Source organism: Ammospiza nelsoni, chromosome 5 (genome assembly GCF_027579445.1).
Source record: "Ammospiza nelsoni isolate bAmmNel1 chromosome 5, bAmmNel1.pri, whole genome shotgun sequence".
Lineage (NCBI taxonomy): Eukaryota > Metazoa > Chordata > Aves > Passeriformes > Passerellidae > Ammospiza > Ammospiza nelsoni.
The window spans coordinates 3,540,066-3,553,257 of record NC_080637.1 but is presented as its reverse complement, the minus strand read 5'-3'; positions in this window follow the sequence as shown (position 1 = coordinate 3,553,257).

Genomic DNA, 13,192 nt, shown 5'->3' with positions numbered 1-13,192 from the left:
AACTGATTTTTGTTGCAAAGGATGGTGGCTTCCCCATGAGAGCAATGGGTGACATGAAGGAGAAACAGACATGGGACTGGGCCCTGGAAATTTTATACACCATCTACTCTGGGGGTACCAGTTTTTGGTTTGCTGGGTTTGGATTGAGGCACTTGAGGCAGTAATTTGTGTTCAGACTCAGGTGTTTATTATTTCTTATCAGTAAAACAGTCTCACTACCGTGAGTTGGGCAGCTTTTCACTAGAAGGCACAAAATGGCCAACAATCTCTTGTTACAAGGGCTTTTAAGACTCAACTGTCCAATTAAGAACTGACACCTGGATTATTTTCCCTTTTAACCCAATAACTGATCCCACAGAGCTGCAATGGGGACTTTTCTGCCCAATTACAAAATGCCACCCAAACCCATGGAGAAGAAGGAAGAACAAGCATGAGGAAGAAACCCAGGGTGACACCCTGTGCCCTCCATCTTGCTTCCATCCACAACACACTAAAAATCCCAAAACCTCAATTTCTCACCAAGTGATACACCTACACTGCTCTCTATAATCTGTTTCACACTTTTGTGGATTCCAGTCCATCTTCAAGTCTGGGAAACTTTCTCCATGGATGAGGGTCACAGTCAGTGCTGCCCTGGGGGTCAGGGCACCCCAGAGCAGACAGAAGAATATTCCCTGTGCCCTGGATTTCCAAAATCTAAATAATAATAATAATAATAATAATAATAATAACAACAACAACAACAACAATAATACTTGAGAGTTAAGTCTGTGGATAACTGAAGAATTGGCAGAGGAAACAGTAAACATTCCACAGCGAGACAGCGGTTGAAGGCAGCAACTGATTTTAATCCTGACAACTGATTTTAATCCTAAGAATTGATTTTAATCCAACAACTGATTTTAATCCCAACAACTGATTTTAATCCCAACAAATCAACGTCACCCAGATTTGAAGGAGTTCAGGCTACTCCTCCATGACCTGGACATTTTCTCCCGGGAAAGGGTTGAATCACCCTGGTAGGGACAGCCAGTGCAGGGCAAATCCACATTTTGGATTTGCTTGGCCGATGACATCAGACTCGTTGTGCTCATGCAACAAATCAAGCTGAGTTCTAGGCTAGAACTCCATGTCCAGTTCTGATACCCACGCTGAGGAGACGCCAAGGGGCTGGCAGGAGTTCAGGGAAGGGTTTGGAAAAGAGTGGGTCTGGCTGGGATACAGACTCTGTGACGCCAGGCCAAACCCCTCCTGCGTTAGGGAGACGAGTCCCTGACCTTGTTTTCATAGGTACTTTGTGAATATGACAAGTAACAAACAGCTCCTCCATCCTTGGAGAGAAAGGCACAGCAAGATATTACAGCTGGAAGGGAAACAAGCTTGAATTGGAAGTAACTTCTCGCTTTTTAGCAACAGCAGCGCTAAATTTTTAGCATTCATTGGTGTTTTAGGGTGGCAGAGCTTCTAAGAGCAGTCCTTAGAAGATGCACTTCTGAGGAAAAGTTCTTATTTTCTTTCACAAAGAACCACACAGGCTTGATAAAGAGACGTGAAACTAAAAATTCCATGGAATCACAGAATAATTTGGGATGTAAGGAACCCCAAAGACCATCCAATTTCAACCCTCTGCCATGGGCAGGGGCATCTTCCACTATCCCAGGTTGCTTCAAGCCCCATCCAATGTGGTCTTGAAAAATTCCAAGGGTGGGGCAGCCACAGTTTCTCTGGGCAACCTGTGCCAGGGCCCCCCTATTCTCATAGCCAACAATTTCTGCCTAATATTCAATCCAAATCTACTCTCCTTCAGCTTTAATCCATTCCCTTGTCCTAACACTGCTTGCCTTTAACTAAAAAATAAAAAGCCTGAAGTTAGTATTGAAGTTAATTTTTGTGTTTAATTTTAGTATCACTGCTACATAATGCCTGCTGCTTTATGCTGTCTCAAGATCAACTGTGCTCCCTTGCCTTGAAAGAAGCATTTTATAGATTGTTTTCCTCCTTGGTAAATTTATCTGCAAAAATACAGGCATGGAAAATACCCGATTTGCTATTTTTCTTGCACCTCATTACCTCAAGAAGTAACATGGAAAATAAAGAGAGAAAAAAAAAAGAGAATGTGTGACCTTAATTTGGGAGAAAGCAAATGGTAACTGATTGTGTATTATTAGAATATGATGAGAATTTATGCAAGAGGACACTGGTTTAGCCAGAAAAGCACTTAACAGAAGTGACTAAAGACATGCTTGCTGCTTGCATGACACAGCTCTCTCTTTCCAGCCCTTCTATCATCCAAACACATTTTACTGCCACCCCTTCTGCAAATCCTGAACCTGAATTTTTGACTGAAGTTAAGACAGTGCTTGGAGGCACCAAAGTGCACAGCACACCCAGTTCAGTAACCCAGGAAAAAATAAGACTTTCAGATGTACTTGTTCTACCAACACCTTGCATTCCATGAGGAGAGAGGAACAAAGAGAACAAACTGGCCAACACCACAAATGAACCCTGAGAAATAAAAAACACAAAAGGAAATTATCTAATGAAAGAAGATCATTTCCTGACACAAGAAATAAAGTATATAATTTCTGAACTTCTGTTTATTTTTAATTCTGTAAGTCAAAAAAATAAAATTAAACCAAGAAGGGCATAACTGACTCATTTTTAATTCTGAGTCATCTCAAATCAGTGGATTCCTGTGTCAGACTATCTGCCCCCAAGAAAGTAAAGGATAAGGCAATTTCTAATCTGCCTAAGAATCAGGAAATTCACACAGCAGGTGTGAACACTAACAAACCACTATTTTCACTTTATACTGAAACAAATAAAATTCAATCAAGCCCTCTCTATGGAATATAACAAGAGTTCTGAAGACAGTGGATAAGATAAGCCAGGCTGTTTTACACACAAAAAAAAAGTAGGGCAAGTCCTTTCCTGGCTCGTCCCACTAGAATTACAGACCTTGAACTTGGAGAAAACAAATAAAAAACCTCTTGACAGCAGTAAGAGATCAGGGCAACCTCCTTCCCAGTGCCCTATGCTGGGGGCTGCACACACAAACCACATCCTGAACGGCACCAGCTCTGCTCCTGATGCCACCAGGCAGCAGCTCCTCACCTTCCCTTGCATCCCAATTTAATATTCTGCACAAGCAAACACACTGGGTTTATGTAATGACTGCCAGTGTGTCGCTCACTCCATGGGATTTGGAGTTTTAACTCCTTGAGGATGCAATCCTAGAGAAATTAATGCATTCCAGGAGCTTGAAATGCTTGTATTTCTGGGGAATTTATCACAGAAGTATTTAGCACAGTGGTTTTAAATCTTCTAATTTTACGAGGGGATTCGAACCGCTCAGCATTTTTCTGAAAATTCTTGTTCCCAGAATTACCAAGTTACATAAGAATCTCATATGCCAATAATGAAACATTTTCTAGTCTCCAAGGTAGCACAGAAACGCCAGAAATTTGTCTGACATTCCTCCCCCTTCCAAAAAAAACCCCAGCAGGCACGTAAAAAGAACTCAAAGTGTTATTTATAAAGCCTCATTAATTATCAATTATTGAAATACCAGTAGCCCAATTGCTCCTGAATACTTGGTGAGGAATGTTGTTGATAATTTCCATGCATTCCTATCAGGTCTTCTTTATCCGGGGAAAAAAGGAGAAGAAAAAAAATAAAAAGAAGAAAGAAGGAGAGGAAGAGAAGAGAGAGAAGAGAAGAGAAGAGAAGAGAAGAGAAGAGAAGAGAAGAGAAGAGAAGAGAAGAGAAGAGAAGAGAAGAGAAGAGAAGAGAAGAGAAGAGAAGAGAAGAGAAGAGAAGAGAAGAGAAGAGAAGAGAGAGAAGAGAAGAGGAGACTGGTTTGCATCACAGTTTTCCAGCCTTTTAAAGATTGCAAGTACCTGATGTTTTTATTAAAATAAGTATCTATGGCTTTAATAAAACACATGAATTAAACTAAGATGTTTCCTCCCAGTATCATGGCATCAACCACTATGGGATCAGCGTTTGGAATAAAATCAGCAGGAGCACTTCCCCATCAATGACAGCAATATACAGCCCTGTTAATTTATTGCTCATTATTATTCATCATTACTCTGGTTCAAAACAACTTTCAGCAGAGGACTAGCTGGGAAACTTTGCATTTTTCCTTAGCAAGTATCTATGTGAAGCATTAAAATGAAACATCTAAACTATCTGCTCCCAATTACAAAGGCTGTTTATATGGTCCACAAATTCTCCTACAGTACAAAAGTAGATTTTTAAAGATTAAAACACACATTAGAAAGTTCAAATCCTAGCTAACACTTAAATATTGGTGTCTTAAAGCTATTTTAAGTAAAGAGCAGCAGTTGAGACGAGTGTGGAGCTATGGCTACAGTTCTGGAAGCTACCAAACATCTGATTAATCTCATGGAAAACGATAGCTGGATGGCAAGTGAAGTATCCAAGCTCTTTGAGCTGCTTACAAAATCTCCCTTTTCTCTTTATTTGCTTTAGGTGGTACAGTGGCATCACATCACCTGTGCCTGCCCCTAGATTAAGACAAGAAAATTGGAAAAATTCCTTCTCACTCCCTCTTAACCTCTTCATCCCCGTTTCAGACCCAAAGCCACCGAAATGTTTTGCACAGGCATGTTGTAAAACTAACTTTAGGTGTTTAGTAGAGTGACAAAGGGAACCATTTTGGATCCCTGTGCAGAACTAACGCCTCAAACTGCAGTTCTGCTCATTTGTATTTCAATCCAGCTCGTGTGCTGGTATTCCAGCAGCATATGGCAGTGTGTGCTTCAGCTGGAAGAGCTTCAAGGAGGAGCAGCAGCATCATTCTAAAACACTGCTTATATACCAAATCAAGTTGGTTTTTTTAAGTGAGTTTCACTTAAATCTTCAGGATGCTCATGATTTTCTACCAACAAAAAAACCCCTCCATATCCAGAACCAAGTTTCCTTTGCCCAATTATCTTTAGACTGTTACAGGCTTTTTATATGGCAGAACACCAAGAAATAACTATGAAGGAAGTGAAGGAAGATCAAGTTCCCTCTTTAGAACCATGATGATAAAAAGGAGATAAGATCTTACTACTTGTTGTTTGGAATTATTCCACCAATTAGGAGACTCTGGATAAAGTTCATCTCACTTTAAAAATCAGATACCCAGGTGAGATTAATCTTAATCCAGTGGGATAACATGGACGTCACTTTTTACAATGCTGGTTAGGTGAAACCCTCAGTTGCAGGGGAAACAGAGCTCTGAAAACCTGCAGGAGAGATGGTATTTGCATCACAAATTCACAAATCTGAGCAGGAGTCACCATAAACCAGCCACATGTTGTACCACAGCCAACACCTCAGCAGAGTCTGAAATCCCACGTCAAGTGCCTAAAATAGACACCACCAGAAACATCATTCCTGAAATAACCTGAGGACCTTACAGAAGGTGAAAATAGACAACTTGAAGGAAACAAACTCTCTGAGTAAACACCAAGGTGATTATTCACTGATTGCAAAGGCCTTGATACCAACAAATCTTACTACTGATTTCAGTCAGATTTCTGCCTGAGCAAGGACTGGGGGATCTTTCCCTTGAGAATTGCTCAACAGCTAACTACAAACTGCTGTATCTAAAGAAGGTCAAGCATCCCCCTGCATACTGTACACAAACCTTGCTCCAAACCAGTTATCCCAAGTACTCTGTACAGCCCCATCTGTGGAGCAGACAATTCCTCCAGTGAGTATTGTCCCAAACCACAAGAATTCTGTGTTAATTTTCCTTAATTCTTGGCAGACATTAACTGAAAACACCCCTCTCTGTCCTGACACCATCCCTGAACATTTGCATTCCATCCACAATTATTTGATGGGAACAAATAAACACAGAGCTTTCAGTATCCTTCAGACTTCCAGAAAGTATCTTTCCCCAAATTAACATAACAAAGAGATCAGCAAATGCCACTGCTGAAGCAAACACCTGCTCTAAGGTTTGGTGGGCAGAAGAGCTTTTCAAACCTGCTAGAAACCGAGATCAGCTAACACTGAGCTGGAAGAAACCCAGCCCTGCATTATGTAATCTACATAGTTTTGAGACCAGTCTGCATTCTTGCAGAGCCCAGAACTGAGGAAGGTACAGACAGAACAAAAGAGAACAGAAAAAGTTCATCAACTTCAGCCCAGAGGCTGCTGAGGAGTCTGAATTTGCACACAGGACTGCCCACTCACCCACACAAACCTGAGCCCTGCAATCGTGTAATAACCAGGGTAAAGCACCAAAAAATTTCCAGCGAGTCAGATCAGTCCTTTATTTGGATGAACAACCACTAACAACTAATAATTTAAAAGACCTGCTTCAGGGTTTTCCTTTTCTTGGTAGTGCGTGAATAAGTCCAGACACAAACTCATCTTAAAAACTCAGAAACAGCTCAGCTGATGCTGCCACTGACCATACGGAACGAACAGAAAGTGGTAAAACACAAATTCAGCCTGACCTTTAAAGACAGATTAATCTCACCCAGTTTCTGCTGTTGAGTATGCTGGGGTTTTTCCTCATTTCACAGAATTGCAGAATGGTTTCAGTAAAGAGATTTTAGAGCCCATCCACTCCCACCTCCTGCCACGGGCAGAGACACTTGCACTATCCCAGGTTGGGCGCTCCAGCGATGGGGCAGCCACAGCTTCTCTGTGTGACCTGTGCCAGGGCCTCACCACCCTCACAGTAAAGAATTTATTCCCAATATCTCATCTAAAACTGCTACCTTTCGGTTTGAAGCCATTCCTCCTTTTCCTGCCACCCCATGCTTTTGGAAATAGTCTCTGAAATGGAATATATACTGCTAGAAATGCAGCCTCTGAGGACATCTCCAAGTTGCAAACTTTTCACTTACTTATATAAGAATGAGGAAAAACAGGTGAAACTATCAAGCACCCAAGTCAAACCAAGCTGTTCCTTGCAATCAACATTATTTTGTAACACCTTTATAGGTGATTTAAAATTCCACTCATATTTTATATTTTTAGGTCACCCACAGACCTGTAACTTCTTTTCAACCAAAGTGACTTTGCAAGCTTTCTCCTTGCTTTTCATCAAGCATCAAATTGCTCTTTCCTAACCATCATGACTGAAAAAACTCTCTACAAGTGAAAACATTGGTGAGTTCAGAACACTGAAATACCAGGGTGGGATTTATTTCACTCCATCTCAAATACCTGCATTGGGTCTAGGAGGATTCTGGGTGTCTAAATCCCTCCCTACAGCTCAGGGGATGCAGACAGCAGCTCATCTGACCACACAGGGATGGTGGCAGAAGGATGAACCAAACTGCTCATTCCACTTCACTGGCTGGGGCAGCATCCTCCAATTATTCCAGCAGGATGAGAGCCACAACAAGGAGAAAATTTCTGGTAAAAACTTTCGTGTGTCGTTTTGTCTGACAGGAGCATCTCAAAGTGCATGGAAGCCCATGAAGCTCAAAACTTCTTCCTTCCAACAAAAGCACAACAAGAAAGAAAAGACAGAAAACCAAGCTCAGCAGCACAGAGAGACTTCCAGTTCCAGACAATGCTCCATGCCTGGAAATTTCCAAGGCCAGGTTCAACAGAGATTAGAGCAACCTGTGATACTGGAAAGTGTCCCTGCCCATGGCAGGGGGTGGAACTGGATTGTTTTTAATGTCTCTTCCAACTCCAACCATTCTCTGGTTCTGGAACTTCCCAGCCCCATGAAGGTACCTGACATTTATCAGCATCAAACATCACCTCTTGAAATTAAAGTGGCCAAACTGCAGGATTTTGGAGGTGGATAAACTCCCAGTGTAGTCACTGTAATGTGAGCACTGCATTTTTAGACACCATTAATTAGCACTCCTTCAAACAACTCCCAAAACCCACATGAGAGGCAGAGCTTGACCTAGTCCTGACCTGTGTGCAGGATCCTCACTGCTGAAGAGTGGCTGCATTGCTGATTACAAAGCACTCAAGTTAATTACTTGAAACAGTAGTTTTCTCTATTTTTAGCTGTGCAACTAAAAAACAAACAAAACCCTGCTTGAGCATGAGGGTTGGACCAGGTGACCTTAGTCGGGTCCTCAATAAGCTCAGGCATTCTGTGATGGTAACACAAGAGAAATGCTATAAAGAAAACTAAAATGAACAGACATAAAAAGGGGCAGGTATTAAGGGTTGGACCAGGTGATCTTAGTCAGGTCCTCAATAAGCTCAGGCATTCTGTGATGGTAAAACAAGGAAACTGCTATACAAAAACCCTAAAATGAACAGGCAAAAAAAGGGGAAGGTATTAAGGGGAAGGTATTATGGGGTCTTTACCATATTAAGGGTATTAGTAAGGTAAAGACCCCATATTGCACATGGAAGAATAGATTAAGTGCAACTTAAAACAAAATAAAGAACAATGTTAAGAAAGAGTTCAAAAGCATGTCCTTCAAAAACAGAAGTCATACTGTGATTCTAGGAAAAAAAAAAAAAAAGACTTCAACAAACTAAATGCAAAATTTTAAGCTGAAAAAAAATACTGAGAACTGATGTGTAAGAGGAAATTTTATCAAATGCACCAGAAGGGTGAAGCTTATGAGACAGCCTGCTAGGCCAGCAGGTGACAGAAGATAAAAGGCTCGACAGGACAAAGCTGTGGGGAAGGGGAAAAAACCTCAGCAATTCTTCTTTGCCACATGAAAACCCAGATGAACTCAGTGCTCAGGACAGAAGAGCTCAGGGAAGCTCCAGCCCTGGCGCCTGCCTGCAGAGAGGAGCAGGAAAGGGGATCCTGTGCGGGAAGCTGAGCACTGCCCACTGCCAAAGCCTACCAGGAATTACACAGCCAGCAGCACGTGCACACAGCCAGATTTCTAAGGAAACCAAATTATTAAAAATACCAACTGATGGGCTGCAGTCTGCAGGTCACAGATAGGAGGGCTCTGAAAGGGCTCTGTGGATTTGGGAGTCCCTAAAAATTATCAACTGCACAAAATCTTGAAGAAAACTCTGCTGTAGAGCAGAAAGGAGGAAGGATCTTATTAATCAACAGTTAATTTACATGCAGAGAACATAAACCCTTATACACACACATAAAACCAGACTCCTGTACAGGTCTGGAGTTAGACCTCTCTCATTTAACTGAACAATAAATTATGCTGAAAAGGACACACTGTGGGGTCACAGGTCTATTGCAGATAAACCAGTAAATGTACCAAAGCAGTTATCCTCAGCCTTTTTTCCCAGCTAGTTATTAAACAGCGTGACTGGGAGAGAAAACAGAAGATGAAATTCAAGTAGATTAATTCTAAGGCCCTGTATACAGATAAAAACAACCAACTACACACTGAAAATGAGGGGTTCTAAATTAGTCTTTTTCCTGATTGGGAGAGACCTTGAAGTCACTGCAGATAGCTTTGTGAAAATACAGTTTTCACAGTGGTTGACAACAGGAGCAGTGAAAAAACAAACAGAATTTCAGGAGTAACTAGGAATGAAGAGAGGTGGTAAGAGGAAGGAGCAGTGGTACATTGCACTCATGTGCAGCACTTTTGTGTCCTCAACTCTCTACTTCCCCAACCTGCAGCTGCAGAACACCATTGGAAAAGTTATTTCATGCTACAGATCCTTTAAATCTGGCCCAGTTTTACAAACATTCGATGTTTGCTACATTAATGGTGAAAAACAAGAACAAGTTCTACTGCTCAGGCAATTTCCTACATCTAAACATCTAAAACAAGTGTGTTTTTATGAATGTGGAGATTGATTCTCTTACCTAATTTCCCTCATTCAATATTTTCTGGCAACGCAGAGAGTGACAAACCAACAGGTTCCAACCAAGTGTGGTCTGAGACTAAAAACTCAGAAGATGAAAAATGTGAACAAAGCAGGAGTGCACCTTTTAAACATTAAACATCATCCTCAGACATCCAAAAAGGTGAATCCCTGGCCCACCCTGTATTTCAAAGGTGAAATTACAAATAGGCAGCACTGGAATACTCTGCCCAGAGAAGTGGTGGAGTCAAAAAATGCATGAATATGGCACTTGAGGATATGGTTTTGTGGTGAATAAAAATGGTGGTGCTTGAGGGCAGAACTTGGTGATCTCAGAGGTCTTTTCCAACCTTAACAAAATCTTTTCCAACCTTAACACCAATTCTATGATGAAGAATGACATTGTATCTCCAATATTATTATCCATTCCTACAAAGTATTTTACAGTGACTCCACATTTACAAGTGTACCAAAACAGGACAGGGATTTTACCACAAACTCAGCTGAGCCACGTGCAGAAGTGGGCAAACCCACCCTGCTTTTGGCAGGAACTTGGTGCCATTTCAGCTCTTCTTTCCACAGGGATCTGGGCTGGGATCTGTTCCCAGCACTGTCAATGAATTCATGAATGACATGAAAAGGGCTCAACAGTGAGATGACAACATCTGCTGATGATAGTAAAGTTATTCACAGTAGCAAAGGCAGTAAATAAGTAGGAAAAACAAAAAAAAAGAGATGCGTGCAGATAACTCACAGGACATTAAAATCTTGAAATGAAATTCAGGAGTGAAATTAATGAGGACTCTCAATGAAATTAAGGGTGAAGTAGGATGAGTGGAGGTGGGGCAAGTGGCCCTATTTCATGTATGTAGGTCAGCAGGCTTTGAACTGACTCAACACTTGCAGCAGGCAGAGCTCTAGAAAATTATGGTTGCAAAGGAAACAGTTATGTATGAATTACTTAAGCCTTTTCCAGTGCAAGGAGTGGATTTTAAATGGAGTTCAGGCTCAAAAGTTGACAAAAGAAGATGGTTCCTCACTGAACAGGCTGATGTGTTAGTTAAGCTGGAGAACCACAGAGCTTTACACTCCCCACTGCTTCTCACTAATGAATTCCAAAAGACAAATCCAGTAAACACTGCAAAAAAAAAACCCCAAAAACACCCAGCTCAGACCATCCCTGTCCTGCAGATGTCAGGACAGTGAAGGGTGTGCAGGAGGAGGATCCTGTTCCCATTCTGCTCCTCCAAAACCCACCTGTGGCCACTGCTGGAGACAAATCACTGCTCTAGGTCAGAAAATTACAAGAGCTGCTTCTCTCCTCCTACCTTCAGTACCTTTCTGCAATCGTCAGGCTTTTTTATTCTTTTTTATTCTATTCTAGACTTTCTGTGTTGTCTATCAGGGGAAAATCATCAGAACTATGCTGGAAAAGCATATCCAAAATGCCCAGCAGGAGCAGCTGGAAGGGTGGAGGGATCAGGTGCCTAACATAAAGTCTGTCCCCCTGTAGATAATTCTGTTTGCATCAAAGCTGCAATGCAGCTTTGCTCCCCATAAAACATCCACCCACCAAAGTGCAACAAAACAGTTCCCTCATTCTCAAAGGAAAATCAAGCCTAAGTAAAAGGGTCCATTCATTATCTGAGTTCCCTTTTCCACAAAGGTGGCTTGAGCTTATTGCTCTTTCCCTGAATTTCCCCTACATTTCCACTCTTGTTAGAAGGAAAAACTCCCTTTCAAAAATCACCTGGATTTCCAAGCAACAAGATGAAAAGTCCTACCTATTCCAGGAAACACTCCTAATTCACTTAACAAAATTAATGGGTATTTTAATGACACTTTTAGACTACCACACTGTAACTGACTCTTGATACAGTTGATCTGATGGTTTAAAAATAGGAAAATATTAACCACTGTATCAAAATAATCTTTGAAAGAGTTACTATATCACTATTTCCCTTTTTTTTTCTTCTCAAAAAGACACCAAGTTACTCCAACATGGAGCAAAACAACTCTTCTGCCACAGAAAAGAGAATTCAAAAGGAAATTTTACTTTTCTGGGTGCATATAGCACCAACTCTTAAAGCCAAGGCTACAGAAGCAACTTCTGTGTCAACAGGTACTGAATCACTTTAAGAGATTAAAATTATTGAACAAATCACTGCCTCTAACCACCTACTCCCTCCCTTCAGTCTTGTAAAACTTCCCAGGGATAAAGATTGTTAGAACATAACCTACATAAAAAACATCAGAAATCAATTTTGCCTGTTACTGTATTTTCTTTCACACAGCACAGCTGCCTAAATTTAGCACGGCTGTTTTTATTTCTCTTACAAACTATGTTAACAAACTCTGTGGGGCTCTTCACTACCCCTGACACTGAAGCACAGGCTTGCAGATGAAGGCTGGGAAAACTGACAGGGTCAAACATCAGAGTGGGGAAGAGGAGGATGATTAAGGGGGATGTACCAGTGATCAAATGCAACTCCACTCAGCTCTGGAGAAGTCTGGAACAGGAGTGGAATATGGAGAAACAAGCATAGATGAATTAATTTTATATACAAATATATCTAAATGCACACTTGAAGTTCCTGGAATGTTTGCCACCAGTGGTAAATCATCTAAATCCAGGCAGAACCATCCATGGAAAAGATGGATTAATTTCTACAGGCACCTTTTTAGAGACAAGTCATCCCCTTCAAAGGGATCTGGAACAGGAACTGTCAGGAAGCTGCTCCCTATGGCTTCAGCAGCACCTGAACCTTTAAGTTTCATGAGTAAAACCTCACCCACAGCATTTAAACAGAAAAATGGAGATATTTGTATGTGTTTGGGATGTTCTGTAGATGCATCCAAGCTGAAACCCCTCTGTGTGCACTCCTGGGAATCCTGCATTAGTGTGTCTGATTGCTGCTACACCAGGCATCCACAAATCCACTCTTGTGCTCTTTCACAAGTACCCAATTCCATCTCTGAGAGTTACTGATGCTGCTTGGAAAGAGGAAGGATCTGAATCCACACACACCAAGTACCTTCATTCTACCTACAGAGTGTCTCAATTCTGCATCCTCCTCACTGTGCCTGCTGCAGACACTCTGCCAGCACACTCCTTCCACATGTGACAACAGCATTTGCCTGAAAGAAACACTTTCCACAGCTCCACACTGAAAGGAATTAACAGGCTGAAGAATTACTGCAGAGAGAAAACCATTCTGGCATTTCAGATGTGGTGACAACCAACCAATGGACACAAAATCAAGCATCAGGGTGGAAAACTGCAGCTGTACTCAGTTGGTACCTGCAAATATTTGCTGTTGAAATTAGGTAACATCTGTAAAAGGTGAGAGTCCTTAGTGGATATATTCTATTTGTATTCCCTCAGATCACAGAGCTGCCACCACACAATTCTTATTTCTTCCTGGACCCACCATAT